General features: G+C 40.3%; 1 pseudogene; it reads left to right on the top strand.

Annotated features, from left to right (window-relative positions):
- The window catches only part of LOC132253096 (uncharacterized), a 174,641-nt pseudogene that overhangs the window by 44,441 nt on the left and 104,525 nt on the right, over positions 1 to 25,675 (top strand).

Raw genomic sequence — 25,675 nt, forward strand, 5'->3', positions numbered from 1 at the left:
TCTTTACTAATCCATAATCCAAATTTATCTTTTAAATTCAGCTTAGTTTAATTTTGTTGTTGTAGTCCTGTTTTCTTTTGTTGTCCTTTATTTTCATTTTAGTTGCAGATAGATACTAGTTGTGTATGCCAAAGTGGATACGAGACAGTGGAGGAAGACTTGTTAAGTGTGATACACCTCATAACAAAGAATTTGAGTTGAGCTTGAATATCATGGAAACTACACCTAAAGATCAGCATAGTCACCAAGGTCGTCAAGAAAATCTTAATGAATTCAGATCAATGAGGGACCGTATGCATCCACCTCGTATGAGTGCACCATCATGTATAGTGCCCCCTACAGAGCAGCTAGTGATCAGACCGTATCTTGTTCCACTTCTACCAACTTTCCATGGGATGGAAAGTGAGAATCCCTATGCACACATCAAGGAATTTGAAGATGTTTGTAATACATTCCAAGATGGAGGAGCTTCAATCGATATGATGAGGCTTAAGTTATTTCCTTTCACTTTAAAGGATAAGGCCAAAATTTGGTTTAATTCTTTAAGGCCAAGGAGTATCCGCACTTGGACTGACTTATAAGCTGAATTCCTCAAGAAAATTTTTCCCACTCATAGAACAAATGGCTTGAAAAGGCAAATTTCAAATTTCTCAGCTAAAGAGAATGAGAAATTCTATGAGTGTTGGGAAAGATACATGGAAGCTATAAATGCTTGCCCTCATCATGGCTTTGATACTTGGCTATTGGTGAGCTATTTTTATGATGGTATGTCCTCCTCAATGAAGCAACTCCTCGAGACAATGTGTGGAGGAGATTTCATGAGTAAAAATCCAGAGGAAGCTATGGATTTCTTGAGCTATGTAGCTGATATTTCAAGGGGATGGGATGAACCAACCAAAGAAGAAGTGGGGAAGATGAAGTCTCAATTGAGTGCTTTCAATGCTAAGGCTGGGATGTATACCTTGAAAGAAGATGATGATATGAAAGCAAAGTTGGCAGCTATGACAAGAAGATTGGAGGAGTTGGAGCTGAAAAGAATACATGAAGTGCAAGCTGTTGCTGAAGCACCAGTGCAAGTGAAGCTTTGTCCTAATTGTCAATCATATGAACATTTGGTGGAGGAATGCCTTGCAATTTCAGCTGAAAGGGAAATGTTTAGAGATCAAGCAAATGTTGTTGGACAATTCAGGCCCAATAACAATGCGCCTTATGGAACTACCTACAACTCAAGTTGGAGGAATCATCCAAATTTCTCATGGAAGGCCAGAGCAACTCAATACCAACAGCCGGATCCACCATCTCAACAATCTTCAAGTCTTGAACAAGCAATGGCTAATCTCAGCAAGGTAGTGGGAGATTTTGTTGGAAACCAAGAAGCCACCAATGCTCAAATCAATCAAAGAATTGACAGAGTGGAGAGTATTTTGAATAAAAGGATGGATGGAATGCAAAATAATATGAACCAAAAGTTTGATAACATCCAATATTCAATTTCAAGGCTTACAAATTTGAATACACTGCAAGAAAAGGGAAGATTTCCTTCTCAACCCCACCAGAACCCCAAAGGTGTCCATGAAGTGGAAAGCCAAGAGGGAGAATCATCGCAGACGAAAGATGTCAAAGCCTTGAATACTCTAAGGAGTGGTAAAAAAATTGAGAAGCCAACACCCGAGCCATATGTGGAGAAAGAAGAAGAGATAAAGAAAGGGAAAGAAATGGAAGATAAAGAGAGTGAGATCAGTGAAGAAAAGAAGGACTCTGATTCAACAATGAATGCAATTCTAGATAAGGAACTTATGAAGGAAGAAATGCTGAAGAAATCAACTTCTCCACCTTTTCCTCAAGCATTACATGGGAAAAAGGGGATTAGAAATGCAGCTGAAATCCTTGAAGTATTGAGGCAAGTGAAAGTCAATATTCCACTGCTGGATATGATTAAACAAGTTCCAACGTATGCGAAATTCCTAAAGGACTTATGTACTATCAAAAGAGGGTTGACTGTAAACAAGAAAGCCTTCTTGACTGAGCAAGTAAGTGCAATCTTACAATGTAAGTCTCCATTGAAGTACAAAGACCCGGGAAGTCCTACCATTTCAATCATGATTGGAGGAAAGATAGTGGAAAAAGCCTTGTTAGATTTGGGAGCAAGTGTGAATTTGCTTCCATATTCCGTCTACAAGCAATTGGGACTTGGGGAATTGAAGCCAACAGCAATCACTCTATCTCTAGCAGATAGATCAGTAAAAATTCCAAGGGGGGTAATTGAGGATGTCTTGGTTCAAGTGGATAATTTCTACTATCCAGTAGATTTTATTGTTCTTGATACAGATCCTACTGTAAAGGAAGCTAATTTAGTTCCTATCATCCTTGGAGGGCCATTTCTTGCTACCTCAAATGCAATCATCAATTGCAGGAATGGGCTGATGCAACTCACTTTTGGCAACATGACACTGGATCTCAATATTTTCTATATGTCTAAAAAGAAAATCACTCCGGAAGAAGAAGAAGGTCCAGAAGAGCTGTGCATTATTAATACTTTGGTGGAGGAGCACTGTAATCAAAATATGCAAGACAAGTTGAATGAAAGTCTTGTGGATTTTGAGGAAGGTTTGTCTAAATCTCCTACTGTGCTTGCTACTCTACAAAGTTGGAGAAAGATAGAAGAGATTCTACCTTTGTTCAATAAAGAAGAAGAGGCAATTGCTGAAAAAGAGACTCCAAAACTCAATCTGAAGCCTTTACCTGTGGAGTTGAAATATACATATCTTGAAGAAAATAATCAATGTCCTGTTGTGATATCTTCATCTCTGACCAGTCATCAAGAGAATTGTTTAATAGAAGTTCTCAAGAGGTGTAAGAAGGCAATAGGATGGCAAATATCCGACTTGAAAGGCATTAGTCCTTTAGTTTGTACTCATCATATATATATGGAGGAGGAAGCAAAGCCAATTCGTCAACTTCAAAGAAGATTGAATCCTCATTTACAAAAGGTGGTGCGAGCTGAGGTGCTGAAGCTATTTCAAGCAGGAATCATTTACCCTATATCTGATAGCCCTTGGGTGAGTCCTACTCAAGTGGTACCAAAGAAGTCAGGGATCACTGTGGTTCAAAATGAAAAAGGAGAAGAAATTACTACACGCCTCACTTCAGGTTGGAGGGTGTGTATTGATTATAGAAAGTTGAATGCTGTAACCAGGAAAGATCATTTTCCATTGCCATTTATTGACCAAGTGTTGGAGAGAGTCTCTGGACATCCGTTCTATTGCTTCTTGGATGGGTATTCAGGGTATTTTCAGATCGAAATTGATGTGGCAGATCAGGAAAAGACGACTTTTACATGTCCATTTGGAACATATGCTTACAGGAGAATGCCTTTTGGTTTATGCAATGCACCTGCTACATTTCAAAGATGTATGTTGAGTATTTTCAGTGATATGGTGGAGCGAATTATGGAGGTTTTCATGGATGACATCACCGTATATGGAGGTACATTTGAGGAATGCTTAGTCAATTTGGAAGCGGTTCCTCACAGATGCATTGAAAAAGACCTGGTGCTCAACTGGGAGAAATGCCATTTTATGGTACGTCAAGGAATTGTCCTTGGCCATATCATCTCTGAAAAAGGCATTGAAGTTGATAAAGCAAAGGTGGAGCTTATTGTCAAATTACCATCTCCAACAACTGTAAAAGGAGTAAGGCAGTTCCTTGGCCATGTGATTCATGCCCAGTCGGTGTCTCAGCTGATTCGTGTCCAGCTGGTGCTCCTTGATTGAGGGAGTAATCAACAAAATTTATAACCTATTACACCATATACTAGGGTAGCAAAGACAAAGCTACTATAGTATAGCGGCTCTAGGATCGTTCACTGGGAAGGGTTTCCAAGTTACAAATGATATCAATTCAAAGTGAATTGGTAGTGTTTCATTTCAAGGTTAGCTTAAGAAATAAAACTCAAACCTTGATTGGTAAAGATTTAGATTCAAACTAACTAACAAAACAAGTAATGGGAATAACTTAGGAAGAAAAACATTCCTTGGATAGTTAGGTTCACTGGGGTGGTTCCTCATGTAAAAGACATAGCTCCGGTCAGATGGTTCCTTTCCTCGCGTTAGAGATTCAACATATAGTCAATTCTCTAACCGGTGTTGTACAGATACATCCTTCAATTAGATTTCACTTTAATTCTCTCACTGATGCAACTTGCAATGGTTTAAGCCTCTCACTAAGCCGTAACCATTCAAGGTGATCTTTAACCTTGGATTACCCGTCAAAAGCTCGCAAGAGATAACTAATGGATGTCTCCTTGGAGTCCAAAAGCTTACCAAGTGTTGGCTATTCTAGAAAATCCTACCCTAAAGTCACCTCCCAGAGGCTCGCAAGGGGTAAACTAGTGCATTTCCATGGTTGGAAATCACTTGCCTTACCAAGTGTTGGCCCAGGTGACTCTAAGGTGTTTTAAGTTAACTAAAAACATAGAAATCACTAAAGGATTTCACTTCCTCTTCATTAATGGCTAAAACCACAAAGCTTTGCATTCTTGCACTTGGAACCTTCCCCGGCAACCTTAGCTCCAAGGAATTAGAGGTTTAGTTACTCATTCTCTGGGGAAAACTCCTCAGAGAGTTCATAACTTAGTAAGAAAATAAAAATACAAAGTGAGAAGGTAAGGCAATACAAAGAACTGAACTTTACTTGCTTTCCCAAAACTTTATAAAGGGTCTCCTCTCTGAGAACAGGCTCTCGAGAGGTATTTATATGAACATAATATAAAACTAATTATTACATAGATATTTTCTCTTTTTACTAACTTAAAAGCTAAGGAATCTTGTAATTGGTGGCTTACAAGGAGTATTTTGGGATTTAGACAACAAAAAATCTGATGTAAAATATCTCCCAATGTCGGTAGCAAATATCGGGATGCTCCAGGAACCATTTCGCAAGAGAAAATGGTGTCTGCGAGATTTCGCAGACACTCAAGAAGGGCTGCGAAATCATTTCGCAACAACATGCTATCTTCGCTGGGTTGCGAAGATGGCTTCCACCTTGAGGTTCCCAGCTTCCCTCTCGCGGAATATATCGGGCAACTTCAGAAGGAAATACACCCTACTATACAAAAAGGCTGCGGAATCACTTTGCAGCAAAAGGGTGATTTCGCAACACTTTGGAAAATGCTTCCTTCAGCTTGGAGTGATTGGCTTGCAATGGTTGCAACTTCTTCGTTTCAACTCCGAATTGCACACCATTTAAAGCATTGAATTGTTGACTTCCTGAGCTTTGAAATGGTATATAGCATGCATCAATTGGACTTCAGAAAGTGCTGCAAAAGTGGCTGCCACGACTGTCATCAAGAATATGCTTCATGTCAGATTCTCTTTACTTTTTCTCCTTGCAATCTGGATTTACTCTTGGCAAATGACTTCTAAGCTTTGCCCAAGATTCCTCAAAATTCTCCTCAAACTTGAATTGCTTTGGTGATCAAAATACTAACAAAAACACCAAAACTTACACAAAGTGATTAAAATTGCTTTCAAGGGTCCTTAACATGCTAATTGAGTTAAAAGGCCAAAACTACTACTCAAAAGTGTTTAAAAGGATTAATTATAAGCTATCAAATAGCACTTTTTGAGTAGTAATCACTCCCCCCAACCGACATATTGCTAGTCCCTTAGTAATATAGGAGAGAAAAATGAGAATAAACAACAAATTAAACTATAATTTACAACATCATGCTGATAAAAAACAATTCTCAAGTGGCATGATGATCTAATTCTCACATGAAAACATTAAAGAAATACAAACCCAAATTTCAACAAGAGTTATAACAAACTATGCTAAACACTGTCAAACAAGGGAATGCATTATGCAAATTGAAGTTTTAAAATCATTTCCACTTTCAAAGAACCAAACTTTATTCTTCCTCAAAAATCTATGTGTATTGGTTCCTTAGCTTCCGAGAATAATATGCTAAACTAATCTCTCCCCCCAACCTATCTCTTTTCAACACTTAGCAAACTGACCAAAATCAATAAAGAAATAACACACTTTTTTTTTTTTTTTTTTTTTTTAAGGAGGCTTTATGGGGTACTCTTTCTGAATTGTCCATGTAATGGGGGTCCATCGATGACTCCCAACCAATTAAGGTTTAGGGCATCAAGTTTTAAGGATCTTTCAACCACTAACTCCTCGGATTTTTCCCCGGACTTTTGAGAATGAGCTTCTAATACCCAAGCACCTACCATATGCTACTCTACCTATTCACCCTTGTAACAAGCATTGAGGTCGGTGACTCCCAACCAATTAAGGCTTAGGGCACCAGGCTTCAAAGATTTTCACCATATACCCCTCAGACCTTGCTCGGGTTTTAAGGCAAGCAAACAACTTTCTTTATTTCAAAGGCTCATTGGCCTTTTGCAGGGTGTTTCAATTTTATCAAATGAGGTCAAATGTACCAAGTCCCAAAATTATCCTAAGTCAAGAGGGAAATAGCTTTTCATGTTATAATCGGAATCTAATGTGCACAGTGTGTGGATAGCTTAAAGTGGAAGAACTAAATTTGATTTCAATAGAAGCTTCAACAATTGAACCACTTTAGTGAGCATAATCCAAACTCTTAAGTCAAGTGAAAAGCAACAGTTCAATTTCTCCTGTTTTAATTTGAAAATTTTTCCTCAAGATTCATGAAGAATAGAGTGACAAGAGTAAAAAAATAAAAACTACAACTAATTTACCAAAATAATTGCATTACCAAAAAGACTTAGCATACTTCCTTCCTCATTCCCCCCCAACTGAACTGAGCATTGTCCTCAATGTGATATGAGTGATTGTAATTAAAGGGAGGAAGTGGTACCTCCTGAGTGATATCAAATTCGAATATTGATTGGAGAAACCACATGTTTCAAAAAGAATAGAATATGTGAGAAAAAGAAATAAGAATAAATTAATGCTAATGGTTAACAAGAAATATTAAACTTGTATTACTTTGAATCTATTTGAGTACAATGCAAAGGAAAAGCAATACAAGCAATCCCAAATATGGTACCAAAATAATGGGATTTCTTTCCAACTAAAAACAAAATACATAAAACAAAAATAGTAGATATAGATATAATGATCTGATGAGTGGGTGGTGCTGGGGCTAGGCAGATGGGTCTACCCCTTCAGTTGGTGCTTCAGCTGGGGCTTAAGGCTCTGGAGGATGAGAGTGTGGCTCTGCTGGAGTAGAAGTGGAGGGCTCAACAGCTGGTGGCAGGTCGAAATGAAGCTGGAGCTGCCTTAAGATGGTAGTGTGTTGAGCCTGAGTGGCCAACATCTGCTCTTGGCATGCTCTAATGGATGCCATCTCTTGAGCAAGACTGCTCTGAGATGCTGTGAGGGTCTCCAATGCACGACACAACTCTCGATATTCAGAAATGGGTATGGTCATCCTCGGCTCAGCTGAAGTGGATGGCTGAGATGAAGCTGGAGCAGCTGGTGGAGCTCTGGGAATGGCAGGAGCAGCAACTGTTATACCCTCAGGTATGTGTCGTGGGGATGCTCTCCTTGCAGCTGGTTGTGGGCGCTCAGGCTGATCAACTCTACAAGCTGTCATGTTGTTCCATTTGTCAAGAGTGAATAGCTCACGGCAAATGCGCTTGCGCTCCAATTGAGGCTCAGAAGGATACCCCAAGTGCTCCAGAATTTGGCAAAGCAACCTTGGAAAGAGGAGGGGAATGGCATCAGCCCTCTGAAGCTTCTTTTTGTGTACCTTCTCTTCGAAATAGAGAAGGGCTGCCAGAATTAGATGATGAGGCCCAAAGAAAAATCCCTCAGACATCTTGTACAGGGCTTCTAAGAGGACTCCTCTTCTTTGAGTCCAATGCTGCAGTGGGTAGAGATTATGACGCAAAAATGCATCAATCAGAAACATGATTGGAGGAAGCTCCCCCCTCAACAGATGTGATCGCGTAGCAGCTCCTCTGGACAGGGTGTGCACCATCTCCAGCTCAGTATGACTGGTCCAAGCTCTAAAATCATCGAAATGGCTTGGCTCATAGGGAATCCGCAAGGCTTCAGCTATATGGCGTGCTCCCAATATGCCATGTCTCCCATCAATAGTGAAATGAATTAAAGTTGGATCCCTGACCTGTTTGGTTGTCATGGATTGATAGAAATCCATGGCTACCCTGGTGTATAAAAAGTCTCTCGGAGTCAGTAGGTGGTCCATGTGGTATCTCCTCAGCAGGTTGAATGACTGTGCAAGCTCCGGCTGCAATCGGAATGTGGCTATGTCAAAGCATAGCTCGGAGTGGAATGGTCGAGCTCTACAATCCAAATTTCCCTCAATTGGGGGCTGAGTTAGCATTGGCCGCCTGATTACTTCTTCCGGAGCTATTTCAGATGGAATTTGGGGCTCGGGAAGTGGCGGCTGAGGCTCCTGTGGTTCTGCTTGCGGCGCCGGAGATGGCACCGGAGGCTGAATTGGTGAGGGAATCGGCGAGGGAACTGGAGTTGGAAACGGCGAGGGCTCTGGAGATTGCTCAGTCAAGTCAATGGGTTCTGAGCTTTCAACCCTGTGTCTCTTTTGCGGTGGCCGACCCCCTGACCTGGTAAGGTAACGTCTCGTCGGCGGCTTTGGCGGCGCAGGCTTCACCGGAGGAGGAACTGCTCTTGGCTGCGAAGGCTCAGAAGCGGGATCTGGAACTGGTTCCTTTCGCAGGCTTTTCTTGCGGCTTGAAGGAGAGGAAGACTTAGCCCTTCTTGTTTGCGCCATTTCGGGTTACCGAAATTTGGCCGGAGCTGCTGATCGGAGAAGATGACCGGAGACTTGCGCGGTGAGGCTCGAGGAAGAAGATGAACAGCCTGCGAGAATGACGCGTTCTGATTTTGAAACCCTTTTCGCAGCTGAAATGACCGGTATAAATAGGAATAATGGAAGACTAAGGGTCAGTTTGAGTTTCGCAGTATAATGCCAATTTCGCAGCAAAACGCCATTTTCATAGCCACTTCGCAATGCGTTTCGCAGCTGCGAAATTAATGTAACTGTGCTGCGAAGTGGCACTCGTGTGCCAAAATCGCTTTCGCAATTGCGAAATACCCTGCGGAATGGGACTTTTATTGCGAAATCTGGGCTTTACCGCTTCGCAGCCATTTCACAACTGCGAAATGGATGCTCCTGTGCTGCGAAGTGGCACTCGTGTGCCAAACTCGCCTTTGCAGCTGCGAAAATTTCTGTAGAGAATTCCAAAGTGTTGCGGAATGGTTTGGCAACAAAATGCTCATTTCGCAGAAGTTCTCTTTAGGCTGCGAAATCTCGCAGAGCTCTGTTTTTGTTTTGTTTTCACTCTGTTTTTGCTCCGATTTCGATCCGATTTTTTTTTTCTTTCAATTTCCTTGAAATTTCTTCCACCTGGGATCATTCAAAAAGATTAAAACACACCTAAAAACATGATTTAAGATCAAAAACTAAGATCAAATGTATGGAAAAAACTTGAAAATTTACAAAATTTACAAAAATTTTGGACTGTGGTAAACCACGTCCAGCAAACCCTTCTTTGCTTAGGCTTTTTGAGGCTCAAGAAGGTTGATTTCCTCCTTTTCTGGTTTGAATGGCTCCATGAATGGCTTGAGACGATATCCATTGACTCTAAAGCTATCCTTGCCATTTGAATTCAATAATTCCACCACTCCATTGGAACATACTCGGTGAATAATGAACGGACCTATCCACCTTGACTTGAGCTTCCCAGGAAAGATATGGAGTCTTGTGTCATACAATAAAACTCTTTGTCCTTCCTGAAATTCCTTGTTGGAGATGAGTTGATCATGCCACTTCTTCATCCTCTGTTTTGCAACTTTGGAATTGATATAAGCATTATTTCTTAATTCCTCCATCTCATTAAGGTCTAGATATCTCTTTTCTCCAACTCTGATCAAGTCCATGTTCAACTTCTTTATTGCCCACCAAGCTTTGTATTCAACTTCCACAGGGAGATGGCATGCTTTGCCATAGACAAGACGATAGGGAGACATGCCAAGAATAGTCTTATAAGTTGTTCTATATGCCCACAATGAATCATGAAGCTTAATAGACCAATCCTTTCTGCTGGAATTCACCACTTTCATCAATATGTTCTTTATTTCCCTGTTAGCTAGGTCAACTTGCCCGGAAGTTTGAGGATGATAAGGTGTAGCCACCTTATGCTTCACTCCATACTTGGATAACAGAGCTTCAAAAGGTTTGTTGCAAAAATGAGCACCTCCATCACTGATTATGGCTTTGGGCACCCCAAATCTTGAGAAAATGTTCTCTTTAAGAAACTTGAGAACCACCCTGTGATCATTTTGTTTACAGGGGATTGCCTCAACCCACTTAGAAACATAATCCACCCCCACCAAGATGTAAGAATTACCAAAAGACATTGGAAAAGGTCCCATGAAGTCAATGCCCCATACATCAAATAGCTCAACTATTAGAATGGGGTTCATAGGCATTTGATTTCTTTTTGTTAGCTTTCCAAGCCTTTGGCATCTATCACAACTCCTACACATGATGTGGGCATCTTTGAAAAGAGATGGCCAGGTAAACCCTGATTGCAATACCTTCATGGCTGTCTTCTGAGAGGCAAAGTGGCCTCCACATGCATTCTCATGACAATGAGATAGAATCTCTTGCTGCTCATCTTCAGGGACACATTTCCTTATGATCTGATCTGCACAATACTTAAAAAGAAAGGGCTCTTCCCAATAATAAGCTTGAATTTTGGCAAAGAAGTGCTTCTGGTCCTGTGCATTCCACTCACTTGGAATTTCACCAGTTACTAAATAATTAGCAATATGAGCATGCCAAGGAGTTTTCACTAAGAACATGAGTGATTCTTCAGGAAAATCATCATTAATAGGCAAGGGATGGGAATTATGTGCTATAACTAACCTCGAAAGGTGGTCAGCTACTACATTCTCCACTCCTTTCTTATCTTTGATTTGGAGATCGAATTCTTGTAACAAAAGAATCCATCTAATCAACCTTGCTTTTGCATCTTGCTTTGTCAATAAATACTTCAAGGCTGAATGGTCAGTGAAGACAATGATGAAAGACCCCACTAAATAAGCACGAAATTTGTCCAAAGCAAATACCACAACTAACAATTCTTTCTCTGTAGTTGTGTAGTTCCTTTGAGCTTCATTCAGTGTTTTGCTTGCATAGTAAATCACATAGGGCTTCCCATCTTCTCTTTGGCCAAGCACAGCTCCTATAGCAAAGTCACTGGCATCACACATCAGTTCAAAAGGTAATTGCCAGTTAGGGGCTCTCACTATTGGAGTTGTTGTTAAAAATTTCTTCAGTTGATCAAAGCTATTTTGACACCTTTCATCCCATATAAACTTAGCATCCTTAGCTAACAGCTCACAAAGAGGTTTTGAAAGACTTGAAAAACCTTTTATAAATCTCCTGTAGAACCCTGCATGGCCAAGGAACTGCCTTACACCTTTTACAGTTGTTGGGGATGACAATTTGACAATAAGCTCCACCTTTGCTTTATCAACTTCAATGCCTTTTTCAGAGATGATATGGCCAAGGACAATTCCTTGACGTACCATAAAATGGCATTTTTCCTAGTTGAGCACCAAGTCTTTTTCAATGCATCTGTGAAGAACTGCTTCCAAATTGACTAAGCATTCCTCAAATGTACCTCCATATACGGTGATGTCATCCATGAAAACCTCCATAATTCGCTCCACCATATCACTGAAAATACTCAACATACATCTTTGAAATGTAGCAGGTGCATTGCATAAACCAAAAGGCATTCTCCTGTAAGCATATGTTCCAAATGGACATGTAAAAGTGGTATTTTCCTGATCTGCCACATCAATTTCAATCTGAAAATACCCTGAATACCCATCCAAGAAGCAATAGAATGGATGTCCAGAGACTCTCTCCAGCACTTGGTCAATAAATGGCAATGGAAAATGATCCTTCCTGGTTACAGCATTCAACTTTCTATAATCAATACACACCTTCCACCCTGAAGTGAGGCGTGTAGTAATTTCTTCTCCTTTTTCATTCTGAACCACTGTGATCCCTGACTTCTTCGGTACCACTTGAGTAGGACTCACCCAAGGGCTATCAGATATAGGGTAAATGATTCCTACTTGAAGTAGCTTCAGCACCTCAGCTCGCACCACCTCTTGTAAATGAGGATTCAATCTTCTTTGAAGTTGACGAATTGGCTTTGCCTCCTCCTCCATATATATATGATGAGTACAAACTAAAGGACTAATGCCTTTCAAGTCGGATATTTGCCATCCTATTGCCTTCTTACACCTCTTGAGAACTTTCATTAAAAAATTCTCTTGATGATTGGTCAGATATGAAGATATCACAACAGGACATTGATTATTTTCTTCAAGATATGTATATTTCAGTTCCACAGGTAAAGGCTTTAGATTGAGTTTTGGAATTTCTTTTTCAGCAGCTGCCTCTTCTTCTTTATTGAACAAAGGTAGAATTTCTTCTATCTTTCTCCAACTTTGTAGAGTAGCAAGCACAGTAGGAGATTTAGACAAACCTTCCTCAAAATCCACAAGACTTTTATTCAACTTGTCTTACATGTTTTGATTACAATGCTCCTCCACCAAAGTGTCAATAATGCACAGCTTTTCTAGACCATCTTCTTCTTCCGGAGTGGTTTGCTTTTTAGACATATAGAAGATATTGAGATCAAGTGTCATGTTTCCAAAAGTGAGTTGCATAAGCCCATTCCTACAGTTGATGATTGCATTTGAGGTAGCAAGAAACGACCTTCCAAGGATGATAGGAACTAAATTAGCTTCCTTTACAGTAGGATCTGTATCAAGAACAATAAAATCTACTGGATAGTAGAAATTATCCACTTGAACCAAGACATCCTCAATTACCCCCCTTGGAATTTTTACTGATCTATCTGCTAGAGATAGAGTGATTGCTGTTGGCTTCGACTCTCCAAGTCCCAATTGCTTGTAGACGGAATATGGAAGCAAATTCACACTTGCTCCCAAGTCTAACAAGGCTTTCTCCACTACCTTTCCTCCAATCATGACTGAAATGGTAGGACTTCCTGGGTCTTTATACTTCAAAAGAGACTTACATTGTAAGATTGCACTTACTTGCTCAGTTAAGAAGGCTTTCTTGTTTACAGTCAACCCTCTTTTGATAGTACATAAGTCCTTAAGGAATTTTGCATACGTTGGAACTTGTTTAATCATATCCAGCAGTGGAATATTGACTTTCACTTGTCTCAATACTTCAAGGATTTCAACTGCATTTCTAATCCCCTTTTTCCCATGTAATGCTTGAGGAAAAGGTGGAGAAGTTGATTTCTTCAGCATTTCTTCCTTCAGAAGTTCCTTCTCTGGAATTGCATTCATTGTTGAATCAGAGTCCTTCTTTTCTTCATTGATCTCACTCTCTTTATCTTCCACTTCCTTCCCTTTATTTATCTCTTCTTCATTCTCAACATGTGGCTCGGGTGTTGGCTTCTCAATTTTTTTACCACTCCTTAGAGTGATCAAGGCTTTGACATCTTTCACCTGTGATGATTCTCCCTCTTGGCTTTCCACTTCATGGACACCTTTGGGGTTTTGGTGAGGTTGAGAAGGAAATCTTCCCTTTTCTTGCAGTGTGTTCAAATTTGTAAGCCTTGAAATTGAATATTGGATGTTATCAAACTTTTGGTTCATATCATTTTGCATTCCATCCATCCTTTTATTCAAAGTACTCTCCACTCTGTCAATTCTTTGATTGATTTGAGCATTGGTGGCTTCTTGGTTTCCAACAAAATCTCCCACTACCTTGCTGAGATTAGCCATTGCTTGTTCAAGACTTGAAGATTGCTGAGATGGTGGATCCGGCTGTTGGTATTGAGTTGCTCTGGCCTTCCATGAGAAATTTGGATGATTCCTCCAACTTGAGTTGTAAGTATTTCCATAAGGCGCATTGTTATTGGGCCTGAATTGTCCAACAACATTTGGTTGATCTCTAAACATTTCCCTTTCAGCTGAAATTGCAGGGCATTCCTCCACCAAATGTTCATATGATTGACAATTAGGACACAGCTTCACTTGCACTGGTGCTTCAGCAACAGCTTGCACTTCATGTATTCTTTTCAGCTCCAGCTCCTCCAATCTTCTTGTCATAGCTGCCAACTTTGCTTTCATATCATCATCTTCTTTCAAGGTATACATCCCAGCCTTAGCATTAAAAGCACTCAGTTGAGACTTCATCTTACCCACTTCTCCTTTGGTTGGTTCATCCCATCCCCTTGAAACATCAGCTACATAACTCAAGAAATCCATAGCTTCCTTTGGATTTTTGCTCATGAAATCTCCTCCACACATTGTCTCGAGGAGTTGCTTTATTGAGGAGGACATACCATCATAAAAATAACTCACCAATAGCCAAGTATCAAAGCCATGGTGAGGGCAAGCATTTATAGCTTCCATATATCTTTCCCAACACTCATAGAATTTCTCATTCTCTTTAGCTGAGAAGTTTGAAATTTGCCTTTTCAAGCCATTTGTTCTATGAGTGGGAAAAAATTTCTTGAGGAATTCAGCTTGTAAGTCAGTCCAAGAACGGATACTCCTTGGCCTTAAAGAATTAAGCCAAATTTTGGCCTTATCCTTTAAAGTGAAAGGAAATAACTTAAGCCTCATCATATCGATTGAAGCTCCTCCCTCTTGGAATGTATTACAAACATCTTCAAATTCCTTGATGTGTGCGTACGGATTCTCACTTTCCATCCCATGGAAAGTTGGTAGAAGTGGAACAAGATACAGTCTGATCACTAGCTGCTCTATAGGGGGCACTATACATGATGGTGCACTCATACGAGGTGGATGCATGCGGTCCCTCATTGATCTGAATTCATTGAGATTGTCTTGACGACCTTGGTGACTATGCTGATCTTCAGGTGGAGCCTCCATGATATTCAAGCTCAATTCAAATTCTTTGTTATGAGGTGTATCACACTTAACAAGTATTCCTCCACTGTCTCGTATCCACTTTGGCATACACAACTAGTATCTATCTGTAACTAAAATGAAAATAAAGGACAACAAAAGAAAACAGGGCTACAACAACAAAATTAAACTAAGCTGAATTTAAAAGATAAACTTGGATTATGAATAAATAAAGAAAGAATGAGAATTAGCAAAGTGAAAGAAACGTTACCAACTTGTGATGAAAATCACAAGTGCTCTGAAATAGTATCACTATAAACTTGACACCTTCCCCGGCAACGGCGCCATTTTGATTCATGCCCAGTCGGTGTCTCAGCTGATTCGTGTCCAGCTGGTGCTCCTTGATTGAGGGAGTAATCAACAAAATTTATAACCTATTACACCATATACTAGGGTAGCAAAGACAAAGCTACTATAGTATAGCGGCTCTAGGATCGTTCACTGGGAAGGGTTTCCAAGTTACAAATGATATCAATTCAAAGTGAATTGGTAGTGTTTCATTTCAAGGTTAGCTTAAGAAATAAAACTCAAACCTTGATTGGTAAAGATTTAGATTCAAACTAACTAACAAAACAAGTAATGGGAATAACTTAGGAAGAAAAACATTCCTTGGAGAGTTAGGTTCACTGGGGTGGTTCCTCATGTAAAAGACATAGCTTCGGTCAGATGGTTCCTTTCCTCGCGTTAGAGATTCAACATATAGTCAATTCTCTAACCGGTGTTGTACAGATACATCCTTCAATTAGATTTCACTTTAATTCTCTCACTGATGCAACTTGCAATGGTTTAAGTCTCTCACTGAGCCGTAACCATTCAAGGTGATCTTTAACCTTGGATTACCCATCAAAAGCTCGCAAGAGATAACTAATGGATGTCTCCTTGGAGTCCAAAAGCTTACCAAGTGTTGGCTATTCTAGAAAATCCTACCCTAAAGTCACCTCCCAGAGGCTCGCAAGGGGTAAACTAGTGCATTTCCATGGTTGGAAATCACTTGCCTTACCAAGTGTTGGCCCAGGTGACTCTAAGGTGTTTTAAGTTAACTAAAAACATAGAAATCACTAAAGGATTTCACTTCCTCTTCATTAATGGCTAAAACCACAAAGCTTTGCATTCTTGCACTTGGAACCTTCCCGGCAACCTTAGCTCCAAGGAATTAGAGGTTTAGTTACTCATTCTCTGGGGAAAACTCCTCAGAGAGTTCATAACTTAGTAAGAAAATAAAAATACAAAGTGAGAAGGTAAGGCAATACAAAGAACTGAACTTTACTTGCTTTCCCAAAACTTTATAAAGGGTCTCCTCTCTGAGAACAGGCTCTCGAGAGGTATTTATATGAACATAATATAAAACTAATTATTACATAGATATTTTCTCTTTTTACTAACTTAAAAGCTAAGGAATCTTGTAATTGGTGGCTTACAAGGAGTATTTTGGGATTTAGACAACAAAAAATCTGATGTAAAATATCTCCCAATGTCGGTAGCAAATATCGGGATGCTCCAGGAACCATTTCGCAAGAGAAAATGGTGTCTGCGAGATTTCGCAGACACTCAAGAAGGGCTGCGAAATCATTTCGCAACAACATGCTATCTTTGCAGGGTTGCGAAGATGGCTTCCACCTTGAGGTTCCCAGCTTCCCTCTCGCGGAATATATCGGGCAACTTCAGAAGGAAATACACCCTACTATACAAAAAGGCTGCGGAATCACTTTGCAGCAAAAGGGTGATTTCGCAACACTTTGGAAAATGCTTCCTTCAGCTTGGAGTGATTGGCTTGCAATGGCTGCAACTTCTTCGTTTCAACTCCGAATTGCGCACCATTTAAAGCATTGGATTTTTAACTTCCTGAGCTTTGAAATGGTATATAGCATGCATCAATTGGACTTCAGAAAGTGCTCCAAAAGTGGCTGCCACGACTGTCATCAAGAATATGCTTCATGGCAGATTCTCTTTACTTTTTCTCCTTGCATTCCGGATTTACTCTTGGCAAATGACTTCCAAGCTTTGCCCAACATTCCTCAAAATTCTCCTCAAACTTGAATTGCTTTGGTGATCAAAATACTAACAAAAACACCAAAACTTACACAAAGTGATTAAAATTGCTTTCAAGGGTCCTTAACATGCCAATTGAGTTAAAAGGCCAAAACTACTACTCAAAAGTGTTTAAAAGGATTAATTATAAGCTATCAAATAGCACTTTTTGAGTAGTAATCACCATGCAGGGTTCTATAGGAGGTTTATAAAAGGTTTTTCAAGTCTTTCAAAACCTCTTTGTGAGCTGTTAGCTAAGGATGCTAAGTTTATATGGGATGAAAGATGTCAAAACAGCTTTGATCAGCTGAAGAAATTTTTAACAACAACTCCAATAGTGAGAGCCCCTAACTGGCAATTACCTTTTGAACTGATGTGTGATGCCAGTGACTTTGCTATAGGAGCTGTGCTTGGCCAAAGGGAAGATGGGAAGCCCTATGTGATTTACTATGCAAGCAAAACACTGAATGAAGCTCAAAGGAACTACACAACTATAGAGAAAGAATTGTTAGCTGTGGTATTTGCTTTGGACAAATTTCGTGCTTATTTAGTGGGGTCTTTCATCATTGTCTTCACTGACCATTCAGCCTTGAAGTATTTATTGACAAAGCAAGATGCAAAAGCAAGGTTGATTAGATGGATTCTTTTGTTACAAGAATTCGATCTCCAAATCAAAAATAAGAAAGGAGTGGAGAATGTGGTAGCTGACCACCTTTCAAGGTTAGTTATAGCACATAATTCCTATTCCTTGCCTATTAATGATGACTTTCCTGAGGAATCACTCATGTTCCTAGTGAAAACTCCTTGGTATGCTCATATTGCTAATTATCTAGTAATTGGTGAAATTCCAAGTGAATGGAATGCACAGGACAGGAAGCATTTCTTTTCAAAAATTCATGCTTATTATTAGGAAGAGCCCTTTCTTTTTAAGTATTGTGCAGATCAGATCATAAGGAAGTGTGTCCCTGAAGAGGAGCAGCAAGGGATTCTATCTCATTGTCATGAGAATGCATGTGGAGGCCACTTTGCCTCTCAGAAAACAGCCATGAAGGTATTGCAATCAGGGTTTACTTGGCCATCTCTTTTCAAAGATGCCCACATCATGTGTAGGAGTTGTGATAGATGCCAAAGGCTTGGAAAGTTAACAAAAAGAAATCAAATGCCTATGAACCCCATTCTAATAGTTGAGTTATTTGATGTATGGGGTATTGACTTCATGGGACCTTTCCCAATGTCTTTTGGTAATTCTTACATCTTGGTGGGGGTGGATTATGTTTCTAAATGGGTTGAGGCAATCCCCTGTAGACAAAATGATCACAGGGTGGTTCTCAAATTCCTTAAAGAGAACATTTTCTCGAGATTTGGGGTGCCCAAAGCCATAATCAGTGATGGAGGTGCTCATTTTTGCAACAAACCTTTTGAAGCTCTATTATCCAAGTATGGAGTGAAGCATAAGGTAGCTACACCTTATCATCCTCAGACTTCCGAGCAAGTTGAACTAGCTAATAGGGAAATAAAGAACATATTGATGAAAGTGGTGAATTCCAGCAGAAAAGATTGGTCTATTAGGCTTCATGATTCATTGTGGGCATATAGAACAGCTTATAAGACTATTCTTGGCATGTCTCCCTATCGTCTTGTCTATGGCAAAGCATGTCATCTCCCTGTGGAAGTTGAATACAAAGCTTGGTGGGCAATAAAGAAGCTGAACATGGACTTGATCAGAGCCGGAGAAAAGAGATATCTAGACCTTAATGAGATGGAGGAATTAAGAAATAATGCTTATATCAATTCCAAAGTTGCAAAACAGAGGATGAAGAAGTGGCATGATCAACTAATCTCCAACAAAGAATTTCAGAAAGGACAAAGAGTTTTACTATATGACTCAAGACTTCATATCTTTCCTGGGAAGCTCAAGTCAAGGTGGATAGGCCCGTTCATTACTCACCGAGTATTTTCTAATGGAGTGGTGGAATTATTGAATTCCAATGGCAAGGACAGCTTTAAAGTCAATGGATATCGTCTCACGCCATTCATGGAGCCATTCAAACCAGAAAAGGAGGAAATCAACCTCCTTGAACCACAAAAAGCCTAAGCAAATAAGGGTTTGGTGGACGTGGTTTTACCATAGTCCGACATTTTTGTAAATTTTGTAAATTTCAAAGTTTTTTCCATACTTTTGATCTTAGTTTTTGATCTTAAATCATGTTTTTATGTGTGTTTTAATCTTTTTGAATGATCTCAGGTGAAAGAAAATGCAAAGAAATTGAAAGAAAAACAAATCGGGAAGAAATCGGAGCAAAAACAGAGCAAAAACAGAGTAAAAACAGAGCTCTACGAGACTTCGCAGCCTGAGGAAAACTTCTGCGAAAAGAGCACTTCGTTGCCAAACCATTCCGCAACACTTTGGGATTCTCTTTGAGAATTTTCGTAGTTGCGAAGGCGAGTTTGGCACATGAGTGCCACTTCGCAGCACAGGAGCCCCCATTTCGCAGCTGCGAAACGGCTGTGAAGCGATAAAGCGTGAAAATCCCTGATTTCGCAACCAAAGTTCCATTCCGCAGGGTATTTCGCAATTGCGAAAGCGATTTTGGCACACGTGTGCCACTTCGCAGCACAGTGACATTCATTTCGCAGCTGCGAAACGCATTACGAAGTGGCTGCGAAAATTGCTTTTTGTTGCGAAATTGGCCTTTTTCTGCGAAACTCAAAATGACCCTTAACATTCCGTTATTTTTATATATACCGGTCATTTGAGCTGCGAAAGGGTTTCAAAAGAGAGCGCGCCATTCTCGCAGACTGTTCATCTCCTTCCTCGAGCCCGACACCGCGCAAGCCTCCGGTCATCCATTCCGGCCAAATTTCGGCAACCCGAAATGGCGCGAACCAGAGGGGCCAAGTCTTCCTCTCCTTCAAGCCGCAAGAGAGTCCCACGAGAGGAGCCCATCTCAGAACCCATATCTGAGCCTCCGCAGCCGAAAGCAATTTCTCCTCAGGCAAAGCCCGCGCCGCAGAAGCCTCCGGCGAGACGTTATCTCACCAGGTCAGGGGGTCGGCCACTGCAAAAGAAAGCAAGGGTTGAAAGCTCAGAACCCATTGATTTAACGGAGCAGTCCCTAGAACCCTCTCCGATTCCATATCCGGCGCCGCCAGCAGAGCCTAAAGAGCCTCAGCCACCACTTCCCGAGCCCCAAATTCCATCTGAAATAGCCCTGAAGCAGTAATCAGGCGGCCGATGCTGACGCAGCCTCCAATTGAAGGGAATTTGGACTGTAGAGCCAGGCTATTCCACTCCAAGCTGTGCTTTGACATAGCTACATTCCAATTACGGTCGGAGCTTGCCCAATCATTCCAACTGCTGCGAAGATACCGCATGGAGCACCTGCTGACTCCGAGAGATTTTTTCTACCCCAGGGTAGCCATGGATTTCTATCAATCCATGACAACCAAACAGGTCAGGGATCCAACTTTAATTCATTTTACCATTGATGGGAGGCATAGCATACTGGGAGCTCGCCATATAGCTGAGGCCTTGCAAATTCCCTACGAGCCGAGCCATTTGGATGATTTTAGAGCGTGGACCAGTCCTACTGAGCTGGAAATGGTGCATATCCTATCTAGAGGAGCTTCCACACGTCCGCATCTGTTGAGAGGAGAGCTTCCTCCAATCATGTTTCTGATTGATGCATTTTTGCGTCATAACCTCTACCCACTGCAGCATTGGACTCAAAGGAGGGGAGTCCTGTTAGAAGCCCTGTTCAAGATGTCTGAGGGAATTTTCTTCAGCCCTCATCATCTAATTTTGGCAGCCCTTCTCTATTTCGAAGAGAAGGTACACAAAAAGAAGCTTCAGAGAGCTGATATCATTCTCCTTCTCTTTCCAAGGCTGCTATGCCAAATTCTGGAGCACTTGGGGTATCCTTCTGAGCCTTAGTTGGAGCGTAAGCGCTTTTGCCGAGAGATGTTTACTCTCGACAAATGGAACAACATGACAGCTTATAGAGTTGACCATCCAGAGCACCCACAGCCAGCTGCTAGGAGAGCATCCCCACGACACATACCTGAGGGTATACCTATTGCTGCTCCTGCCATTCCCAGAGCTCCACCAGTTGCTCCAGCTTCATCTCAGCCATCCACTTCAGATGAACCGAGGATGGCCATTCCCATTTCTGAATACAGAGAGTTGTGCCGTTCATTGGAGACCCTCACAGCATCTCAGAGCAGTCTTGTTCAAGAGATGGTAGCCATTCGAGCATGCCAAGAGTAGATGTTGGCACTCAGGCTCAACACACTGCCATCTTAAGGCAGCTCCAGCTTCATTTCGACCTGCCACCAGCTGTTGAGCCCTCCACTTCTACCACAGCAGTGCCACACTCTCATCCAGCAGAGCCTCAGGCTCCATCTGGAGCACCAACTCAAGAGGCAGACCCATCTGCCTAGTCCCACCACCAACCACTCATCAGATTATTATATCTATATCTACTGCCTATGTTTTTTATGTTTTTCGTTTTTTTTAGTTTTAAAGAAATCCCATTATTTTGGTACCATATTTGGGATTGCTTATATTGCTTTTCTTTTACATTGTACTCAAATGGATTCAAAGTAATACAAGTCTAATATTTCTTGTTAACAGTTAGCATTAATTTATTCTTATTTCCTTTTCTCACATATTTTATTCTTTTTTAAACATGTGGTTTCTCCAATCAGTATGCGAAATTGATATCACTCAGGTGGTACCACTTCCTCCCTTTAATTACAATCACTCATATCACATTGAGGACAATGCTCAGTTCAGTTAGGGGGGGGGGGGGGGGGGATGAGGAAGGAAGTATGCTAAGTTAAAGGAAGTATGCTAAGCCTTTTTGGTAATGCAATTATTTTGGTAAATTAGTTGTAGTTTTTGTTTTTTACTCTTGTTACTCTATTCTCCATGAATCTTGAGGAAAAAATTTCAAATTAAAACAGGAGAAATTGAACTGTTGTTTTTCACTTGACTTAGAGTATGGATTATGCTCACTAAAGTGGTTCAATTGTTGAAGCTTCTATTGAAATTGAATTTAGTTCTTCCACTTTAAGCTATTCACACACTGTGCACATTAGATTCCGTTTATAAGATGAAAAGCTATTTCCCTCTTGACTTAGGATAATTTTGGGACTTGGTACATTTGACCTCATTTGATAAAATTGAAACACCCTGCAAAAGGCCAATGAGCCTTTGAAATAAAGAAAGTTGTTTGCTTGCCTTAAAACCCGAGCAAGGTCTGAGGGGTATATGGTGAAAATCTTTGAAGCCTGGTACCCTAAGCCTTAATTGGTTGGGAGTCACCGACCTCAATGCTCGTTACAAGGGTGGATAGGTGGAGTTAGCATATGGTAGGTGCTTGGGTATTAAAAATTCATTCTCAAAAGTCCAGGGAAAAATCCGAGGAGTTAGTGGTTGAAAGATCCTTAAAACTTGATGCCCTAAACCTTAATTGGTTGGGAGTCATCGATGGACCCCCATTACATGGACAATTCAGAGAGAATACCCCATAAAGCCTTCTAAAAAAAAAAAAAAGTGTGTTCTTTCTTTATTGATTTTGGTCAGTTTGCTAAGTGTTGAAAAGAGATAGGTTGGGGGGAGAGATTAGTTTAGCATATTATTCTCGGAAGCTAAGGAACCAATACACATAGATTTTTGTGGAAGATTAAAATTGGTTCTTTGAAAGTGGAAATGATTTTAAAACTTCAGTTTGTATAATGCATTCCCTTGATTGACAGTGTTTAGCATAGTTTGTTATAAATCTTGTTGAAATTTGGGTTTGTATTTCTTCAATGTTCCATATGAGAGAATTAGATCATCATGCCATTTGAAAATTGTTTTTCAGCATGATGTTGTAAATTATAGGTTAGTTTGCTTTTTATTTTCAATTTTTCTCTCCTATATTGCTAAGGGACTAGCAATATGTCGGTTGGGGGGAGTGATTACTACTCAAAAAGTGCTATTTGATAGCTTATAATTAATCCTTTTAAACACTTTTGAGTAGTAGTTTTGGCCTTTTAACTCAATTGGCATGTTAAGGACCCTTGAAAGCAATTTTAATCACTTTGTGTAAGTTTTGGTGTTTTTGTTAGTATTTTGATCACCAAAGCAATTCAAGTTTGAGGAGAATTTTGAGGAATCTTGGGCAAAGCTTAGAAGTCATTTGCCAAGAGTAAATCCGGAATGCAAGGAGAAAAAGTAAAGAGAATCTGCCATGAAGCATATTCTTGATGACAGTCGTAGCAGCCACTTTTGGAGCACTTTCTGAAGTCCAATTGATGTATGCTATATACCATTTCAAAGCTCAGGAAGTCAACAATCCAATGCTTTAAACAGTGCGTAATTCGGAGTTTAAACGAAGAAGTTACAGCCATTGCAAGTTAATCACTCCAAGCTGAAGGAAGCATTTTGCAAAGTGTTGCGAAATCACCCTTTTGTTGCGAAGTGATTTCGCAGCCTTTTTGTACAGTAGGGTGTATTTCCTTCTGAAGTTGCCCGATATATGCCGCAAGCTGGAAGCTGGGAACCTCAAGATGGAAGCCAACTTCGCAGCCCTGCGAGAATAGCCTTTTGCTGCGAAGTGATTTCGCAGCCCTTCTTGAGTGTCTGCGAAATCTCGCAGACACCATTTTCTCTTGCGAAATGGTTCCTAGAGCATCCCGATATTTGCTACCGACATTTGGAGATATTTTCTATTAGATTTTTTGTTGTCTAAATCCCAAAATACTCCTTGTAAGCCACCAATTACAAGATTCTTTAGCTTTTAAGTTAGTAAAAAGAGAAAATATCTATGTAATAATTAGTTTTATATTATGTTCATATAAGTACCTCTCGGGAGCCTGTTCTCAGGGAGAGAGATCCTTTTGAAAAGCTTTGGGTAAGCAAGTAAAGTTCAGTTCTTTGTATTGCTTTACCTTCTCACTTTGTAATTTTATTTTCTTACTAAGTTATGAACTCTCTGAGGAATTTTCCCCAGAGAATGAGTAACTAAACCTCTAATTCCTTGGAGCTAAGGTTGCCGGGGAAGGTTCCAAGTGCAAGAATGCAAAGCTTTGTGGTTTCAGCCAGTAATGAAGAGGAAGTGAAATTCTTTAGTGATTTCTATGTTTTTAGTTAACTTAAAACGCCTTAGAGTCACCTGGGCCAACACTTGGTAAGGCAAGTGATTTCCAACCATGGAGATGCACTAGTTTACCCCTTGCGAGCCTCTGGGAAGTGACTTTAAGGTAGGATTTTCTGGAATTGCCAACACTTGGTAAGCTTTTGGACTCCAAGGAGACATCCATTAGTTATCTCTTGCGAGCTTGAGAAGGGAAGTCCAAGGTTAAAGATCATCTTGAATGGTAAGTACTCGTGAGAGGCATGAACCATTGCAAGTTGTATCAGTGAGAGAATTAAAGTTGAAATTCAATTAAAGGATGTATCTGTACAACACCGGTTAGAGAATTGACTATATGTTGATTCTCTCACGCGAGGAAATGAACCAACTGACCTGAGCTATGTCTTTTGCATGAGGAACCTCCCCAGTGAACCTGACTCTCCAAGGAATTTTTTTCTTCCTAAGTTATTCCCATTACTTGTTTTGTTAGTTAGTTTGAATCTAAATCTTTACCAATCAAGGTTTGAGTTTTATTTCTTAAGCTAACCTTGAAATGAAACACTACCAATTCACTTTGAATTGATATCATTTGTAAGTTGGAAACCCTTCCCAGTGAACGATCCTAGAGCCGCTATACTATAGTAGCTTTTTCTTTGCTACCCTAGTATATGGTGTAATAGGTTATAAATTTTGTTGATTACTCCCTCATCCAAGGAGCAGCAGCTGGACACAAATCAGCTGAGACACCAATTGGGCACGAATCATTTTGCTTTAAATCCCTTAGAATCACTTTGAATGGCCAATACATGGTAAGCTTTTAGGTCTCTGTGGATACTTATTGCCAGATCCACATCAGATCATTAGTTATCATATACGAGCCATTGGAAAGTGGTTCAAGGTGAAGACCCATAGTGTCTAAAGCCATTAATGGAACTTGACTACCATTTCTATTGACTTTTTATAGATTAAATCTTCATTGTTAAACCTATACCGATTCGGGAAATAACTATATGTTAAATCCCCAATGCGAGGAGAAAAATCCGGAATTTCCCACTTTACAGTTGGCACTTGATCCTAGTAACCTGAAATCCTAAGAAACATCTTTCTTTCTAATTTCTTTTTAGTTAATTTTAGTTACTTTATGTTAGGTTAGCTTAATACCATCCGTTTTCATTCAAACTTATGTCTTCTTTTAAAGCTAACAAAGAAAAGAAAAAGCACCAATTCAGTTTTTGAACTAATATCAATTGCGAAGTGAAAACTCATCTATGTGAACGATCCTAGAGCCACTATATTATGCTAGCTAAATGCTACCCCGGTATATGGTGAAATAGGTTTATAAATTTTGTTGATTACTCCCGTCTGAGGATTGAGATCAGCTGATACACCATGCGGGCACGAAGAAGTTGAAACGTCCTCCTCTCCCATCCGGCATCAGGCGCCGGATGTGAAATATTCGGAGAAAGTGGAACGTCGGCCAGACAGAATTCCGGATGTAAGATATCCGGAGAAGGTGGAACGTCAGCCGGACAGAATTCTTCCCCGAA

Source organism: Vitis vinifera, chromosome 18, assembly GCF_030704535.1.
Source record: "Vitis vinifera cultivar Pinot Noir 40024 chromosome 18, ASM3070453v1".
Classification (NCBI taxonomy): domain Eukaryota; kingdom Viridiplantae; phylum Streptophyta; class Magnoliopsida; order Vitales; family Vitaceae; genus Vitis; species Vitis vinifera.